This window comes from Trichechus manatus, unplaced genomic scaffold (assembly GCF_000243295.1).
Source record: "Trichechus manatus latirostris isolate Lorelei unplaced genomic scaffold, TriManLat1.0 scaffold00008, whole genome shotgun sequence".
NCBI lineage: Eukaryota > Metazoa > Chordata > Mammalia > Sirenia > Trichechidae > Trichechus > Trichechus manatus.
Genome location: NW_004443944.1, coordinates 9329989 through 9350500, shown reverse-complemented (window position 1 = coordinate 9350500; position 20512 = coordinate 9329989).

The window sequence follows — 20512 nt, the reverse complement described above, 5'->3', positions numbered from 1 at the left end:
TATCTGGTTGCTCTGTCCTGTGTTCTTGTCTTGGGTTGTTATCTGATGTTACTGATTTTCTAACCGGAGGACTGCCTTTAGTATTTCTTGTAATTTTGGCTTGTTTTTTGCAAATTCCCTAAACTTCTGTTTATCTGGAAATGCCCTAATTTCACCATCATATTTGAGAGACAGTTTTGCTGGATATATAATTCTTTCTTAGCTGGCAGTTTTCTTCCTTCAAGGCTTTATATATGTCATCCCATTGCCTTCTTGCCTGCATGGTTTCTGCTAAGCATTCCAAGATTATTCTTATTGACTCTCCTTTTTAGATGACTTTTCGTTTAGCCCTAGCGACTCTTAAAATTCTCTCTTTATCTTTGGTTCTGGCAAGTTTGATTATAATATATCTTGGTGACTTTCTTTTGGGATCTACCTTATGTGGGGTTCGATAAACATCTTGGATAGATATCTTGTCATATTTCACAATATCAGGGAAGTTTTCTGCTGAACAATTCTTCAACAATTCTCTCTGTATTTTCTGTTATTCCTCCCACGCCCTGTTCTGGAGCTCCAATCACTTGTATTGTATTCCTCTTAATAGAGTCCCACATAATTCTTAGGGTTTCTTCATTTTTTAATCCTTTTATCTGATTTTTCCTCAAATAAGTTGGTGTCAAGTGCTTTATCTTCATTCTCACTAATTCTGACTTCCATTGCCTCAATTCTGCTCCTGTGACTTTCTATTGAGTTGTCTGATTCTGAAATTTTATTGTTAATCTTCTGGATTTCTGATTGCTTTCTCTGTATGGATTCTTGCAGCCTGTTAAATTTGTCATTTTGCTCTTCTCTAATCTTTTTAATTTCCTCTATTGTGTGTTCCTGAGTTTTGCTTAATTTCCTTCCTAATTTCTTGAAGAGTTCTGCATATTAATCTTCTGTATTCTGCCTCCAGTAATTATAAGAAATTTTCCACCTCTGGAAAATTTCTAGATTCTTTATTTTGGGAGCTTGCTGAAGCTGTCATGGATTGCCTCTTTATGTGATTTGATATTGACTGTTGTCTCTGAGCCATCAATAAGTTATTATATTTATTTATTTTATGCTTGCTTACTGTGTCCTAGCTTCTTGTTTTGTTTTGAATGCCCAAATAGGCTGCTCACATGAGCTAGTTTGATTATTGACACCTTTGAAGCTCTAATGTCCTGTCACCAGGTAGTTAGATCTGTTACTAGATATGGGAGCTCAGGAGTCCACCCAGTCCTCCTGTATAGATTCAGCTCAGGTGCCTAGGTAGATAGCCACCGAGTGTGTGGTGTAGGCTCTCACCTACAGTCCTAGACAGGCATGGGTGATTGGTGTAGGCACAGGCATCTGGCTGCAGCAGGGGGACACACTCTGAGCAAGGCAGGGGGCTGACAGCCGCCCCCGAGTGTCCAGGATGAAGGCATGTCCCTGTTCCCTAGAGCAGGTAGGTGGGTGGGTTTTGCAGCAGGACTATGAGCACTCAGTGCTGTTGGCTGTAAGGACTTGTGGTTATCTCTTATTCTTGGGCCCCTCTTGTAGGTGACTAGGTGGTGTGGTTGGAGCCACCAGTCCTCGGGCTCCTGAGGTGGGTAGGTGAAGACCCTTCTTAATGGGCAGAGCAGTGGCAAATGTCAAGAACCTGCCACTTCAGAGCTGAAATACTTGAAGTTAGAGTTCCAGTATAAACCCTGTTGTACTGCGGTAATGAGGGCCTACGCTGTTGAGATGGGCCCATACAAGTCTCTGCAGGGAGAAAGGCACTCAAAGTTCATGGATCCCTTATGCCTGTGCCTAGGCAAAGGAGCTGTGCCTGCCCTGGGTTCCTGGCTTAGGGGAGCTGCCAGTTTATTTTTACCCCTGTTTGTTAATTTGTTCACTCTCCAAGGCCAGGAGAATGGCTCAGGGCGTGTGACAGATCCTACTTCCAGACCAGCGGACTCGGCAATTGCTGATGCTGGTCAATGACTCATTGCAGAGCAGGGAGCAGGGAGGTAAATGGGGGAGAGGTTTTTCCCTAAGAGGGATGTTTTTGATCTGTGCAGTAGGCCGTACGCAAGTACCTATCTTTTGCCAATCGAGTGCAGCTTCTCACTGGTTCTGGTTGGCCAAGTAGACTCGCTGGCCCTTGGTCTCTTCTGGCAGAAGAAGCGCCTCTGAAGCACCACTGCTTGCCTGCCTCACTGCTCACCTGTGAACTGCTCAGGCCTGAAGGGCTCAGGCTCTCGCTGGGTCAGGTCTGGCAACTCCTCTCTGCTTCCGAACCATCTCTCCCTCCCCTGCCACTCAGTCTGGTTCCTGAACTTTACCTTAGATGTTCAGGGCTCCTAGATTGCCATATATAATTGATTCACTTGTTTTTTCAGGTCTTTGTTGTAAGAGGGTCCACTGGAAGCGTCTGACTACTCCACTGTCTTGACCGTGCCTCCTGAGCATTCTTTTATTATTTCCAGAGATTATTCGTGTGACATCTTTCTCTTGAAATGAGATTCTCAGAAATATACAGTATTCTCTCAGATGAGTTCTCAGGAAAATCTGTCTAATGGCCTTATGGGAAAAAAAAAGGTAATCAAATGATTGGTTAATATTTTGAAAACACAGTTCTATTTAATGAACAAGACTTCTTTGAAAATATAGTTTTATTTTATTATTTTTTAAAATAGGAATTACACATTTTCAAAAACAGGATTTCTGCTTTTTATTTCCTTTGTGGCTCCCTTAACAAACAATACGTACATAGTATGTGCTCATTACAAGAACCAACTCTTGACAAATTATGCTTCAACATTAGCAAGTGACACTCTATGCAAAAACTCCAAAGTTGTTTGTGTGTTTATTGTATACAGAAAAAGACATACAGTGTTGTCATTGGGAAGTGGAAAAATGCACTTTATTGCCAGTATGGAGAGTACAGTTATCTCACTGGGCCTTTCCTAGCCTATAGATACCTGGTGGTGAAAACAGTTTACAGTTTACTACTAATGTAAAGTTTGGCAGTTTGAACTCACCCAGTGGCACCATGGAAAAAAGTCCTGGTGATATACTTCCAAAAAGTTTATAACCAATAAAACCCTGTGTAGAAGTTCTACTCTGTAACACTTCTGGTCTCTGTCTTAGTTATCCAGTGCTGCTATAACAGAAATACCACAAGTGAATGGTTTTAACAAAGAAAAAATTATTCTCTCACAGTCTAGGAGGCTAGAAATCTGATTTCAGGGTGCCAGCTCCAGAGGAAGGCTTTCTCTGTCTGTCAGCTCTGGAGGAGGGTCCTTGTCATCAATATTCCTCTGGTCTAGGAGCTTCTCAGGCACAGGGACCCTGGGTCCAAAGGATGCACCCTGCTCCTGGCACTACTTTCTTGGAGGTATGAGGTCCCCCTGTCTTTTTCCTCGCTTCTTTATTTTATATCTCAAAAGAGATTGACTTAAGACACAAGCTAATCTTGTAGACTGAGTCCTGACTCATTAACATAACTGCCTCTAATCCTGCTTCATTAACATCATAGAGGAAGGATTTATAACACATAGGAAAATCACATCATATGACAAAATGGTGGACAGGCACAAAAAACTGGGAACCATGGCCTAGCCAAACACGTACATGTTTGGGGGCTGTTAAGCCTCTGTGAATTGAAATTGGTTTAACAGTGATTTTCCCCCCCCAATCCTATAAGGAGCCCTGGTGGCACAGTGGTTAAAATGATCAACTGCTAACCAAAATATTAGCAGTTCAAAACCACTAACAGCTCCACAGGTCAAAGATGCGGCAGTCTGCTTCCATAGAGATTTACAGCCTTGGAACCCTATGGGGTCCCTATGAGTCAGAATCAACTCGTTTGGTTTATAAGGTGAATATAATTTCTTTATTCTCAAGAATATTTATGTATTGATGGTGCTGTGTGGAAAAAGCGCTTACAGTCCTATGACAATTATCCCAGTACCAAAAACCAAACCCATTGCTGTCGAGTTGATTCTGACTCATAAAGGACAGTTGTCTTTTTTGATTTCCCTTTTTAGCATGCAGCATCATGAGTACCACATATTACTTACTTAATACATATTTGTTGGATGAATTAATGACTGAAAATGCACGTTTGTTTTGAATTCCGTAACTTGATTAGTCTCAGAGACTTGAGAAACCACTTGCAGGATAGAAAAAGCCTCTACAGTTTCTGTGAGTGGAAATTATTTTGACAGGAGCTTGAACAGGATATGAATCTCTTGCAAAAGCATAATTTAATGTTTGAAGCATGTTGACTTGATTTTTAAATAAAAGAAATCAAGTAAAAGGAAGCCTCAGCCCCCAGAGTAGTAAAGCGTATTTCCTGTTCAATAGTAGCAGGTAGCATTTAATTTATGAATCATAATGAGTATTCCTGTTTCAGAAACTAATTGAATTTGACCCCAATACAAATTTATAATATGAAATGAACAAGAGGCTGTTAGAAAAAGCAAAACAGACCTTAACACAGTGACCGCATCACATTAATATTTTGAGGCAGTGGAGACACCAGCTGATAAATGATCTATCCAAAGGCATAATTATAACACTGTTGCTGCAGATGGAAGCTTGATGTATACAAAATAAAGTCTGATTAGGTATCATCAAGACAGCATCAATGGATCAACAGCCTACTAATGTAATGTTGATGATTAAACAATGACCGATTAGTTGTTCATTGTGCCCTTGGGGGAAAAAAAAAGTGATACCTAGTGTGGTCAGTTGCCACTGCAATTATAAATGAGCATTCCTTCTTTATTATACAGGGATATTGAATAGTTCTTTCAAATTGCTTTCCCCTGGCATCTGTAATAGGTATTGGCAGTCAGAGTGTAATTTCAGATTGAAATCACTCTGATCAGGTAATATTAGATTGAGAGTGGTACGTAGTGGTGGTTAGTAAATTAACTTCTCTCAGTATAGATAAATACATCTCAATTTAAAACTCACTGAAAAGTGCCTTCCTATTAGAAGAATTTATTTAAAAATCATGGGGTTTCCTCCATGCTGTGCAATTGTCCACAAGTTGATCTAAAAGGACCAAGGTACAACTTTCTTGGAAGGATGAAGATCCAGCTCTTCTCCATCACAGGGCAAATGGAGATCATGCTCTAGCTCCTCATCCATTAAGTGAGAGGAATGAGAATGTTTTGAATCCATATCCCTGGAGTGAATTTGTCACCAGGTGTTCACAAGAGCAGAAACTAAATAGTTCCAGCTGGTTCTGTCTCAGATTGGCCATCTGCCCTACTATGAAGTTCTAAATTCTCATGCCATTGACTCTTTGTACCAAAACTGGCCAATAACTGTTTTTATTAGGTGCAGTCGAGTCAATTTCAACTCATAGTAACACCATGTGATAGAGTAGAACTACACCCATAGGGTTTTCTAGGCTATAATCTTTATGGGAGCAGATCGCCAGGTCTTGCTCCTGTGGAGCCACTGAGCAGGTTCAAACTGTCAACATTTTGGTTAGCAGTTGAGCGCTTAACCATTGTGCCACCAGGGCTTCTTGGCCATTAGCTAATGTACCCCAATGTATCTGGTTACTCACTCTCTCCATCTGGATCCTTCCTCCAATGTTGTTAGGTGCCGTTGAGTTGGTTCAAACTCATCGGGACCCTGTGTACAACAGAACAAAACACTGCCGGGTCCTGCACCATTCTCACAATCCTTGCTATTTTGAGCCCACGGTTTCCGCCACTGTGCCAATCCATCTCGTCAAGGGTCTTCCTCTTTTTCACTGACCCTTTATCTTACCAAGCATGATGGCCTTCTCCAGGGACTGGTCCCCCCTGATAACATGTCCAAAGCGCGTGACAAGAAGTTTCACCATCCTCACTTCCAGTAAGTTGTAAAGATAAACACTTTTCTTTCTTGATTAAATTGACTTGGCACTTTTATAAAAAAATAAACTACCATGTATGTGTGAATCTAAATTTGGATCAATGGAACTATCTTTTAATAAGTACAAAACTGTTTTAATGACTAGCTTTACAGTAAGACATTAAATTTGGTTAGCAGCCAAGTTCTAAACCCCTGAGCCACCAGAGCTCCAAGACATTAAATTAGGTAGGGTAAATCCTCCAACTTTCTTCTTTTTAAAAATTACTTTGGTTATTCTAAAGATTTTGCATTTTCACATAAATTTTATAATCATCTTGTCAATGTCAACAAAAAGTCTGCTGGCGTTTTGATTGGAAATTTATTGAACTTATAAATGAATTTGTGGAGAATTACCATCTTAACAATAATGAGATAAAAAAAAAAATACTATTGCCGTTGAGTCAATTCTGACCCATAGCAACCCTAGAGGACAGAGTAGAACTGCCCCATAAGGTTTCCAAGGAACGGCTGGTGGATTTGAACTGCTGACCTTTTGGTTAGCAACTGTATCACATAGTCACTGCTTCTTCAGGGCTCCAATAACAAGATATCCAACCATAAATATACTTCAACACTTATTTAGCTCTTCTTTAACTTCTCTCTGCAATGTTCTAAAGTTTTCTAGAGTTCTTGGGATTATTTCTGAGATTTATTCCTAAACATTTCATTTATTTTTGGTATTACTGTTAATGTAATTATGATTTTAAATACTCTCCAGTTGTTTAATGCTAGTATCTAAGAATAAAATTGACCTTTGTAAATTAAGGGACTATATGTGTGTATACTAATCCATGTATATATGCACACCTATGAATATTTTTATACGTAGCCATCTGTATCTATATTAAGCTAACTATACACATGGACTTCACCAAATGGAATACACAGGAATCGAAGTGACTACATTTGTGGAAAGATGCATAAAGAAAACATTAAAAAAAAATCCTCACAACTGGACCAATAAGCACCGTCATGATAAATGGAGAAGTTAATTGAAGTTGTCAAGGGTTTCATTTTACTTGGATCAACAATCAACACCCATGGAAGCAGCAGTCAAAAAATCAAATGAAGTATTTATTGTGTTGGGCAGATCTGCTGCAAAAGACCTCTTTAAAATCATAAAAAGCAAAGGTGTCACTTTGAATATTAAGGTGTGTCTGATCCAAGCCATGGTATTTTCAACAGCATCATACGCTTGCAAAAGCGGACAACGAAAAAGGAAGACCAAAGAAGAATTGATGCATTTGAATTATGGTGTTGGTAAAGAATATTGAATGTACCATGGACTGTGAGAAGAACAAACAAATCTGTCTTGGAAGAAGTACAGCCAGAATGTTTCTTAGAAGCAAGAATGGTGAGACTTCATCTCACTTATTTTGGACATATTCTCAGGAGGAGTCAGCTGCTGGAGAAGGACATCATACTTGGTAAAGTGAAAAAGACAAAGATCCTTAAGGAGCTGGATGGACACAGTGGTTGCAACAATGGGCTCAAGCATACCTACAATTGTGAAGATGGCACGGGGTTGGGCAAAGTTTTGTTCTGTTACACGTGGGGTCGCTTTGAGAAGGAGCCAACTCAAGGGCACCTAACAACAACAACAATAATAATATGGATTTATACTAATATCTCCAGCACTAGCCCATTACTACATGGATGATTGTAGCATCTTGACCTTGCTTATCTGTAAATTCCCACTCAAACCTGGCCCAATCATCTACCATTCATTTGGTTAATTGCATATTTCCAGTATACATGTACAGCAATATCACAATAGTTAACCCAAAGTTGTTAACACCTGAGGGAAACAACTTTGCTGAGTACAGTGCTTTTATACAGTTTCTTTTGCCTTTAGTTTTATAAACTTCACTCATTTCCAAAGTTACTTAGGTCAGCACCTTTTCCCCCTACCCCTTTTAGTGAATTGCTTCATACATTTGTAATACAGTTAGGTTGTTTGTCACATTCTACATTCTATCCTGAAATCCCTGACCTCCTAAATGATATTTTAAATTTGCATACATTAAGGATTTCTCTTGCTGCTGTAAAGTTCTTTAGGTTTTGAAAAATTCATAGTGCCATGTATCCACAATTACCGTATCATACAGAATAGATCCAGTGTCCTAAAAAAATCTCCTGTGCTTCACTTATTCAACCCTGTCCCCTTCTACTGAGCCCCTGACAACCAATTATCTTTTTATCTTTACTATAGTTTTGCCAAATGGTGTATGATTGGAATCACACAGTATGTAAACTCTTCAGACTGTTATTTTCTCACTTAATGATATGCAATTAAGATTTACCCGTGTCTTTTTTTTGTGTGGCCTTTTTTTTTTTCCTTGCTTCTTTCCAGACTTTCTGCTTATCTTTATTTGTCTCAAACTAACTTTTAGCAGTGTGGCTATGATGTGTCTAGGTGGTTTTTTTTGGCAGGTTTATCTTCCTTTGGTTTTCTTCAGCTTTCTGAACTTGTAGGATGTATTTATTTTATTTAGCACAGTTAAGGAATTTTTCCATTAGTATTTATTCAAATAATTTTATGCCCTCCTTTTTTTCTTTCTTTCTGAGACTCTAATTATATGTATGCTGGGATGTTTAATATTGTGCTACATGTCTATGAGCCTCTGTTCATTGTTCTTCAATTTTTTTTTCCTGCTATTTGAACTGTAAAATTTCTACTGTTCTATATTCAAATCCTTGATTCTTTCTTCAACTACGTCAAATCTGCTGTTGAGACCATCTAATGAATTTTTTCACTTTAGTTTTTACCCTTTTTAGGTCTAAATATTTTTGTTTCTTTTTCAAAATTTCCATTTTTCTGTCATCATTTCCCATATAGTTACTCATTATTGGCATATCTCCCTTTAATTACCCGAACATATTTTCCTTTTATTCTTTGAGCATATTGAAGTCCTCATCTGCTAAATGCAAAATCTAATCCCATGCTGAGTCAGTTTCTCTTGCCTTTTTTCCAGAGTATGGTAACACTGTGTCTTTATATGTCTTAGTACTTTTTGGTTTAAAGCTACACATTGTGCACAATACGTTGTTTCAAGTTGGTATTATGTTTTATTCTTCTGAGTGTTACTGATTTTTTTGCTATGTTGTAGGTTCATAATATTCCTGGACTCAAACCATGACACCTGTCTCCCTCATTCAGAGCAGTCACAGATATCTATCCTGAGGATTTTTGTTTGTTTGCTTGTTTTTAAGCTCTCCAATTGTCTCCTTTTTGCTTGTGCAATTAGGAGTCAGCCAATGGTTTGGGCAGTTGTTATGCTCAGCAACCTCAAGGCAGCATGTCTTTTACCTCTGTTGCCTGTAATTTGTGGGGGTTAAAAAAATCCATTTAAATGTGCAGTTGACTCAAAAGTCTCCCAGGGCTTTCAGTTTTTTCCAGACTCCCTAGGGTCTCTCATGCATATGCATAATTTAGAAGTCAGCTGCAAATGTGTGAAGAGTCTATACTCTGAGTCCTGCTACAGCCATCTCACTCTCATTATTGTCTGTTTAAATGTCTAATGTAATACACCTGCCCTAAACTGGGTAAAACCTCCGGCTAGTAAAATTTTAGGTATGCATTGCTCAAGCTGGGAGGGATGTAAATGCCCCCAGGCAAAAAGGCTACAAATTCACCATTATTACCTGAAGCAATAGAAAAGTTGTTGCCTGAGTTTGGTCATGATCCTGTGCCCTGAAATAGTTGTTTTTAATAGTTTTGTACAGTTTTATATTTTATTTCTGTGGAGGGGAATTACCTGATCTCCTCAGGCTTTCACACCAGTAGCAGAGATGAACACTTAAAAAAAAATAAAAGTAATATCTTTACATGGCTAAAACTGCAATAAATATATATATTATAGTGAGAAATCTTTTCAAATCTGTTTCCCATCGAACCTGTAATAGTATCAACCAATTTCAGTAAATTATTTCTTATCCTTCTAGAGATATTTTACATATGTATGTGTGTGTATGTATATATATATGCAGGTGTGTTCATACATTATATTTTCCTTACAAATTACATCTTTTTTTCCTATTAGAAATGTTTCAATCTACATATAAAGATATTGCATAATTTTTATGCCTATTTATTTCATTGAATATATGTATACTGAATTTTTTATATTCTGTATTTATAAACATTTAGATTTTTAAAACATTTTGTTATTGCAAATAATGCTGTGATTAACCCTTTCTGGAGTAATGGGATAAATGGAATCCCAACCAATTTTTATGCCTCTGGAGTTCTCTGGGAAGGAGGCAGCCCAATTTTTTTTTTTTTTCGTTTTAATGTTTATTTATTTATTTATTTCTTAATTGTACTTCAGGTGAATGTTTACAGAACAAATAGTTTCTCATGAAACAGTAGTACACATATTGTTTTATGACATTGGTTAACAACGGGGGTAGCCCAATTTTAATGCATTTAGCCTCAAGGTGGGAGCCTTTTGAAATGGATGAAAATCAAGAACCCTGAGTTGGAGCCTCATTTTCGTGTAGATTGAGCATTGTCTTAGGTGATGCCTCCTGGATGTGTGAATTTTCTAAACTTTTGATAGGTTTGGCTTTATTTCTGTGAGATAAGCCTCCTCACTATGTTTCCCAGTTACTGTGTTCTCATGATAATGTAATTATTGTAATAATAAGCTATTCCCAGTTTTTATTCAATCATAGTGGTCATTTTCTCTGTGACATCATTCATTGTTTCCAGGTGTTACTGGCTCCCTGCTTTTAGAGCTTCTAAATAATAAGAAATAATGCATTGCAGTGGTACTTTTCAAGAAAGTCGAACTCCTATAAGTTATTCTTACCCTGCATTCAATTTTAGGGCCCAATCATTGCTTCCATCTGTAACAGGTGGAATGCACCACTATGAGCAGTTCTGCAGTATTCCAGGGCAGCTGTATCTGCTCCTTAGCTCTTTGTTCTGCCTTTTTTTTTTTTTTTTTATAATTTAAAGTACATAAACCGAAAAACCAAACTTATTGCTGTTGAGTTGATTCAGACTCATAGTGACCCTATAGGACAGGGTAGAATAGCCTCATAGGGTTTCCGAGGAGCAGCTGGTGGATTTGAACTGCCGACCTTTTGGTTAGCAGCCCAGTTCTTAACCACTTTGCCACCAGGGCTCCAAACAATACATACCCAAAAAAACCAAACCTATTGCTGTCAAGTCGATTACCACTCATAGCAACCCCACTGCCCTATAGGGTTTCCAAGGAGTAGCTGGTGGATTCGAACTGCCAACCTTTTGGTTAGCATCTGAGTTCTTAGCCCTACACCACAAGGGCTCCTGAAGAATACATAGTAGTGGTAATTTTCCTGAGACTCAAATTCCTTTAGTTTTATTTACGTGGCCTATCAGTACTGCTTTTGCAATAATAAAGAATGCTTTGTTGTGGTAATTTTCATGAGGATTAAAAAAAAAAATCCCTTGGCTTTATTTATTTGGGCCGTAAGTACCACTTTTGCAGTAAGGAAGAATGCGTTGTACCATGTTTTGAAAAGTTTCATGAAAAATAATAAAAAGACTAAGAAGAAGGAGACTAGAATAAAATGTATGTGCAGTCACTGCCAGGTGCCTTCAGGTTTTACCTTATGTTTTGCAAATTTTCAAGAAATAAAATAAAATAAATAAAAAGTAAAAGATTTTATCATTGACTCATATTGCAGGATTCACAACATCCAGGGTCTGCTGGGGCATATGTGATCCTAGATAATGGGTATCAAAATCCATAAATGATAACAACAGTTCTGAATTGGTCCTATAATTAGCATGCCTTCCATTAGTGAAGACACATGGTATCAACACAAAATTCAAAGGAGGATATAATTAAGTCTTTTAAACTATGTTACTAATGGAGCCCTGGTGGTACAGTAGTTAAGAGATTGGCTGGTAACCAAAAGGTTGGCAGTTCGAATCTACCAGCTGTTCCTTGGAAACCCTGTGGGGCAGTTCTACTCTTTCCTATAGGTCACTGAGTTGGAATTGACTCAAAGGCAAGGATTTTTTTTTTTTTTTTATACTGTATTAGTTATACATTCCTGTGTAATGGTTTATCCTCCAGTTTAGCAGCTTGAAATAGTGTCTGTGAATCATGAATTGATGACCAATTAAGTAGAGTGGTTCTGCCTCAGAATCTCTCTTGAGGTAGCAGTCAATGGTCTGAAGTCAACTGGATACTTGCCTGGAGATGGAGAATCTGCCTCAAAATGGCTTGTTCATATAGCTTTGGGAGAAAGCCTCAGTCCTCACTGGCTCTTAGAGGGGTATCAGTTCCTTGTGAGGTGAACAAACCTCGTTTTTGGACCAGTTTAGGATTCAAAGAAATGGCAGCTGGCTTCCCCCAGAGTAAGTGGTCCAAGAAAGAGTAAAGTGAAAGCCACCATGTCTTCAATGACCTAGGCTTGAAAGTTTCACTGCATAGTGTCAACAGTATTGTTGTTGTTATGTGCCATCAAGTCTGTTCCAACTCATAGCAACCCTGTGTACAACAGAAGAAAAACACTGCCCAGTCCTGCACCTTTCTCACAGTGGTTGCTATGTTTGAGTCTATTGTTTACAGCCACTGTGTCAGTCCATCTCGTTAAGGGTCTTCCATTTTTTTTCTGACCCTCTACTTTACCAAGCACAATGTCCTTCTCCAGGGACTGATCCCTCCTGATAACATGTCTAAAGTATGTGGGACAAAGTCTTGCCATCCTTGCTCCCAAGGAGCATTCTGGCAGTATACTATCGGTTAAAAAGGTCAACCCCATTCATAGTGAGGGCATACATGCATAAATACATACCAGGAGGTGAGAATCATTGTAGATCATCTTGGAAGCTGGCTAAAATAATACTTACATATCTTTTCCTAAAAGGTCAGTGGTTCAAACCTACCAGCCGCTCCATGGGAGAAAGATGTGGTAGTTTGCTTCCATAAAGATTACAGCCTTGAAAATCCTATGATAAGTTCTACTTGTCCTATAGGATAACTATGAGTCAGAATCGATTTGATGGCAATAAGTATTGGGCATATCTATATAATATCTTTCAATTTATCTGTATAATATATTTCACTCATATAGGATAAATTTCTAGATATGGAATTGTTCCATCAAATGGTATATGCGTTTGTAATTTTGATAGATATTGCCAGAATGCCCTCCATAGGATCTAACTTAATTTTCTAATGAGTAATCTTATTTATATTTCTAGTCACCTAACTGAATTGGATTATTTTCCCCCAATAAGTTTGTCAATGATACATTTCCTATTAAGTATTGATGCCTCTAAAAATCTCTGACTCTTACACTAAAACAAAACAAAACTTAAGTAATGAAGCAATGTATAAATATCAACAGCTTTGCTAGCAATATAGAACTTCTGAATTCGTAATAAATTGCACTTTGACGATAAGAAAATTTAAGCTATTTTCTTCAATGTGTTCTTCAGAATGTTCTTCTAAGATTGCAATTCTCAAAGCATGTTCAGAGAACACATGTCCGCTGAGAGTTTCCATAAGTAGAAAGAGGAAATATATTTAGGAAATATGGGGAGCCACAAAACCCTTTAGTAAACCGCAGGCTCTGTGAAGCCTTCAAAAATGAAATATATTTAATTCAGCATTTCTCAAATATCCTTCCTTGATAATGAGATCTATTATTTTGTCAGCATAGTACTGCAGCAGTACACATAGTATTGCTTAGGGGTCCCATGGGATATGCTTTCAGAAGTGTTCGATAAGGCATTGATTTCCTTTTTTTCAATTGAGATACAATTTACATACCACACAAAAAATCACCCTTTTAAGTGTTCAGTGTTTCTTAGTATATTCACAGGGTTGAGCAACTATCACCACTATCTAATTTCAGAATATTTTCATCACCACCTACCCACCTAAAAAAAAAATACTTCCATACTCTTTAGCAGTCACTCCCCGTTCACCCCTCCTCTCAGCCCCTGGCTACCACTAATCTGCTTTATATCTCTATGGATTTGCCTATTCTGGAAATTTCACATGAATGAAACCATACAATATGTGACCATTAGTGTTTGACTTCTTTCACTTACCATGATGTTTTTAGTGCTCATTGATGTTGTGGCCTGTGTTGGAACTTCATTCCTTTTTAGACTAAACAATATTGCATTGTGTGGATGTATCACATTTTGTTTATCTCTTCATCAGCTGATGCTCATTTGAGTTGTTCTACTTTTTGTCTTTTGTGAATAATGTTGCTATGAACATTCATATACAATTTTTTTATGTGCACATATGGATATATGTTTTCAGTTCTCTTGGATATATACCCAGGAGTGGAATTGCGGGGTCAGAAAGTAACTCTAGGTTGAACTTTTTGGGAAATAGCATTAATTTTTATACCTTATTAATTTTTATACTTTATTGACATCATCAACATCATAATGTCACCAAAATCATCAAGTCCTTGGGAGTATGAAAACAATTAGTCATAACAGGGCAGTTTAGGTTGAGCAAGCAAATGGCCATTCTCTTTACTCCCATATTTCTTTCATTTAGTTTGTTCAGTACATTTTCAGTTAACAGAACTGGAAAGAATAATGCTAAAAACTGATGTGTTTTACAGGGCACATGTAAGTTGATAAATAGAAGAGAATAAAGACGTTCACCTCCATGTTTTCAGACCAGTTTCCTGGAATAATGTGTCCGATGACTTGTTTTCTGTCAATTATAGGTAATAGGTGCCTTCTCCCTCAAGGTTTCATGGTTGTCTCAGCTCACTTGTGCTCTGAGTTTTTTTTGTTGTTGTTGTTTTGTTTTTTGTTTTTTTTTTTGAGAATGGTGGCAACATGCTTTTGTTTGGAAAAAAAACCAAACCATTCTTGAAATAAGAAGATCAAAGAACATTGCATTTGATATTAGTCTCCTTACTTCCTGTGATTTTTCTCATTAAAAGTGTATTACAAAAGACAACTTTGTTTCTCTATTTGGAAAGCTTTGCCATTTTACATCAAGACAAGTGATATTTCATTCAACAGATCAGAATTGTGTATAAAAGAACAGTGATTTTCTCCTGTGGTTTTGGCAGCAGGTTTTCTGTTGAAATATTTCATCTTCGTTTTGTTTCAGAGCTTTTGTGCTTTTTGGTTGCTGTTCCTTCGCATACCTAGTTTAGGCACAAATGTTTGCAGATGTTCCAAGCCTGATTTATTCAAATAGTCTCAGTACAAATCCCTTATGCAATTAAATGCCTAATCATGTGTTCTTTGCACAATGAAATGTTGTTAACAAATAGCTCTAATATTATAGCATAGCAGTTAAGGGAAAACTTGGGTGCAAGTGGCTAATCAATATGAGCTGGTGTGATTTTATTAAAAAAAATAGCATTTATTTCTTTATTTATTTTACTCTGGTTAAAATGAAGTATGTGCACATTGCGGAGACTTTGGAAAAGGCAGAAAGGTGCAAAGAACATGTCTTAGTTTGAATTCCAAGACCCATAGTAAACACTCTTCAGAGTTCTATATTTTAAAAGGTATTTCTTTATTCTTATTGATTTTGAAATGCAGGGATGTCATCTGGACTTGTTTGCATGATCATCTCTTTCTATGAATTTTACTGGTCTAGTGTATATATCACGTCACTTTTTGCTGAGTAGCTTCTTTGAGTAGCTTCCTATCACAACTAGAAAAAAAAGTGCAAAATCCTTACTCCAGCTAACCCAGTATACACAGTTTACATGGTGCTCATGATCTGGCCCCTGCCTAACTCTCCAACCTCACTCTCATTTAAAAAACAAACAAACAAAAAGAATCAGTAGTTTAGATCGGAAGACTCAGGTGTTGTTTGTTGTTGATGTTTCACTTAGAAAAATTTTATTCAACTTTTTCTTTTGTTACTTCCGTCTACCTCCTTCTGTCTCTCCTCTTGGAGTTTCGATTGTGTGTATATGTGATCTTTTGGATCTCTGCATCATGCCTTCTTTTTTTTAATTAATCAAATTATATAATTGATTTTGAATCTTTGTTGCACATCATTCCGTATTGCGATTTAGATTGGACAATTATTCCTCTAGATGGATTAGTCAATTGTATGTTTTGTTAAATTGCTTATTGGTATCTTTTTTGTACCTCTCCCTCACCCAAATACTGAGATGCATGTAAATGATATTTACACACTGTTGTTGTTAGGTGCCATCGAGTCAGTTCCGGCTCATAGCGACCCTATGCACGACAGAACAAAACACTGCCAGATCCTGTGCCATCCTCACAGTTGTCGCTATGCTTGAGCCCATTGTTGCAGCCACTGTGTTAATCCGTATCTTTGAGGGTCTTCTCTTTTTTGCTGACCCTCTACTTCACAAGCATGATGTACTTCTCCAGGGGCTTATCCCTCTTAATAGTGTCCAAAGTATGTGAGACATAGTCTTGCCATCCTTGCTTCTAAGGAGCATTCTGGTTGTATTTCTTCCAAGACAGATTTGTTCGTTCTTTTGGCAGTCGATGATACATTCAATATTCTTTGCCAACACCACAATTCAAAGGTGTCAATTCTTCTTCAAGCTTCCTTATTCATTCTCCAGCTTTCACTTGCATTTGAGGCTATTGAAAACACCATGACTTGGGTCAGGTGCACCTTAGTCCTCAAGGTGACGTCTTTGCTTTTCAACATTTTAAAGAGGTCTTTTGCAGCATATTTGCCCAATGCAATGTGTCTTTTGATTTCTCAGTTGCTGCTTCCATGGGTATTGATTGTGGATCCAAGTAAAATGAAATCCTTGACAACTTGAATATTTTCTCCTTTTATCATGATGTAGCTTACCAGTCCAGTTGTGAGGATTTTTGTTTTCTTTATGTTGAAGTGTAATCCATACTGAAGGCTGTGGTCTTTGATCTTCATCAGTAAGTGCCTCAAGTCCTCTTCACTTTCAGCAAGCAAGGTTGTGTCATCTGCATAATGCAGATTGTTAATGAGTCTTCCTCCAATCCTGATACCACATTCTTCTTCATATAGTCTAACTTCTCGGGTGATTTGCTCAGCATACAGATTAAATAGGTATAGTAAAAGGATACCACCCTGACGCACACCTTCCTGACTTTAAATCATGCAGTATCCCTTTGTTTTGTTTGAAAGACTGCCTCTTGATCCATGTACAGATTCCTCATGAGCACAATTAAGTGTTCCAGAATTCCCATTCTCCGCAATGTTATCCATAATTTGTTATGATCCACACAGCTGAATGCCTTAGCATAGTCAATAAAATACATGTAAACATCTTTCTGGTATTTTCTGCTTTCAGCCAGGATCCATCTGACATCAGCCATGATATTGCTGGTTCCACATCCTCTTCTAAATTCAGCTTGAATTTCTGGCAGTTCCCTGTTGATATACTGCTGCAGCTCCTTTTGAAAGATTTTCAGTAAAATTTTGCTTGCATGTGATATTAATGATATTGTTCGATAATTTCCACATTCAGTTGGATCACCTTTCTTGGGAATATGCATAAATATGGATCTGTTCCAGGCGGTTGGCCAGGTAGCTGTCTTTCAAATTTCTTGGCATAGACAGGTGAGCACTTCCCACACTGCATCTGTTTGATGAAACATTTCAATTGATATTCCATCAGTTCCCAGAGTGTTGTTTTTTGCTAATGCCTTCAGTGCAGCTTGGACTTCTTCCTTCAGTACCATCAGTTCCTGATCATATATTACCTCCTGAAATGGTTGAATGTCGACCAATTCTTTTTGATATAGTGACTCTGTGTATTTCTTCCATCTTCTTTTGATGCTTCCTGTGTCGTTTAATATTTTCCCTGTAGAAGCCTTCAGTATTGCAACTCAAGGCTTGAATTTTTTCTTCAGTTCTTTCAGCTTGAGAAATGCCAAGCGTATTCTTCCCTTTTGGTTTTCTATCTCCAGGTCTTTGCATATGTCATTATAATACTTCACTTTGTCTTCTCGAGCCACCCTTTGAAATCTACTGTTCATCTCTTTTATTTCATCATTTTTTCCTTTTGCTTTAGCTACTTGATGTTCAAGAGAAAGTTTTAGTCTCTTCTGACATCGATTTAGGTCTTTTCCTTTTCTCCTGTCTTTTTAATGACCTCTTGCTTTCTTCATGTATGATGTCCTTGGTGTCATTCCACAACTCATCCGGTCTTTGGTCATTAGTGGTCAATGCATCAAATCTATTCTTGAGATAGTCTCTAAATTCAGGTGGGATATACGCAAGGTCATACTTTGGCTCTCTTGGACTTGTTCTAATTTTCTTCAGTTTCGATTTGAACTTGCATGTGAGTCATTGATCGTCTGATCCGCAGGTGGCCCCTGGCTTTGTTCTGACTGATGGTATTAAGTTTTTCCATTGTCTCTTTCCCCCCACACATCTGTCAGATGGTGATACTGTGGGGGCTTGTGTATTAGTGTGATGCTGGAAGCTATGCCACTGGTATTCAAATGCCAGCCGGGTCACCCATGGCGGACAGGTTTCAGTTGAGCTTCCAGAGTAAGTTAGACTAGGAAGAAGGACCTAGCAGTCTACTTCTGAAAATAATCAGCCAGTGAAAATCTTATGTATAGCAGCAGAACATTGTCTAATATAGTGCTAGAAGATGAGCCTCTCAGGTTGGAAGGCACTCAAAAGATGACTGGGGAAGACCTGCCTCCTCAAGGTAGCGCTGACCTTAATGATGTGGATGGAGTCAAGCTTTCGGGACCTTCATCTGCTGATGTGACACATCTCAAAATGAGAAGAAACAGTTGCAAACATCCATTAATAATGGAAACCTGGAATGTATGAAGTATGAATCTAGGAAAATTAGAAATCATCAAAAATGAAATGGAACACATAAAAATCAATATCCTAGGCATTAATGAACCAAAATGGACTGGTATCGGTCATTTTGAATCAGACAATCATATGATCTACTATGGTGGGAAGGGCAACTTGAAGAGGAATGGCTTTGCATTCATTGTCAAAAAGAACATTTCAAGATCTATCCTGAAGTGCAATGCTGTCAGTGATAGGATAATATCTGTATGTGTACAAGGAAGACCAGTTAATATGTCTATTATTCATATTTACACACCAATCACTAAGGCCAAAGATGAAGAAATTGAAGATTTTTACCAACTTCTGCAGTCTGAAATTGATCAAACATGCAATCAGGATGCACTGATAATTACTGGTGATTGGAATGTGAAAGCTGGAAACAAAGAAGAAGGATTGGTAGTTGGAAAATACGGCCTTTGTGATAGAAACGATGCCGGAGATCACATGATAGAATTTTGCAAGACCAACGACTTCTTCATTGCAAATACCGTTTTTTACTAACACAAATGGCAACTATACACATGGACCTTATCAGATGGAATACGCGGGCATCAAATCAATTACATCTGTGGAAAGAGACGATGGAAAAGCTCAATATCATCAGTCACAACAAGGCCAGGGGCCAACTGTGGATGTACACATTAAGGATACTCTTTACAGATATTATATATTTATACATTTGTCACTTGACAGCTACTTACTTTATTTTTTAAAATAATTTTATATTTTTAAAATTCCATATCTGCAGTGGTTAAAGTGCTTGGCTGCTAAATGAAAGGTCAACAGGAGAAAGATGTGGCAGTCTGCTTCCATAAAGATCACAGCCTTGGAAATACTATGGGGTAGTTCTACTCTGTCCTATACGGTTGCTATGAGTAAGAATCGACTTGATGGTGGTAAGTTTTGGTTTATTATAATTTTAATTTATGTTTTGTTTTTGAATATTAGTCCTGAAATGCCTTTCATTACCCCAATATTATATGAACATTTAGCTATAATATCTCTTGTAATATTTCTGTTTTCTTTTCCAGTATGTGGATTTTAAATCCTTCTGAAATTTATTTTAGTGTGTGGTTGGAACATACATTTTTTCCCCCAAATTGTTATTCCATTTGCTACACTCCCCAATAGTAACTAAATAATCTGAGATTTTAAAAATTATTTGAAATGCTCTGCTTTGATATGTAAGACTTTTGGCTCTTTTGAAAATGGCTTCTTAGCTATGATGTAGATATGACACAAAAGTCACAAGCAACAAAGAAAAACTAGATAAACTGAACTTCATCAAAATTAAAAACTTCTGTGTATCAAAGGACTTTATCAAGAAAGTAAAGAGACAACCAACTTACAGAATGGGAGAAAATATTCTGTGACCATATATCTGATAAGGATTTAATATGTAGAATATACAAATAATTCCTACAACTCCAAAACAAAAAGACAAACATCCTAATTTAAAAATGGGCCATCTTAGGCTGGTTTCTCTAGAGAAGCAAAACTAGTGAAGCTTATATATATGTAGAGAGAGAGAGAGTAAGAGAGAGACTTATCTCAAGGAAATGGCTCACATGGTTATAGTGGCTGGCAAGTTCCAAGACCAAGGGTCAGGCGTCAGAGTAGAGGCTTCTCCTGACTCATGTAGCTGTAGGGGCTGACGAATCCAAGATTGGCAGGTAAGATGACAGGCCACTGGCTCAGATCTCAAGAACTGGATATTAGATGATGATGAGCCAGATGCAGGATCCAGAGTGAGCAAAAGCCAGCAAGCTTTGCCAGAACATCCATATGTATTGAATGCAGGCCACACCTCTGAGAAAACCCTTAAA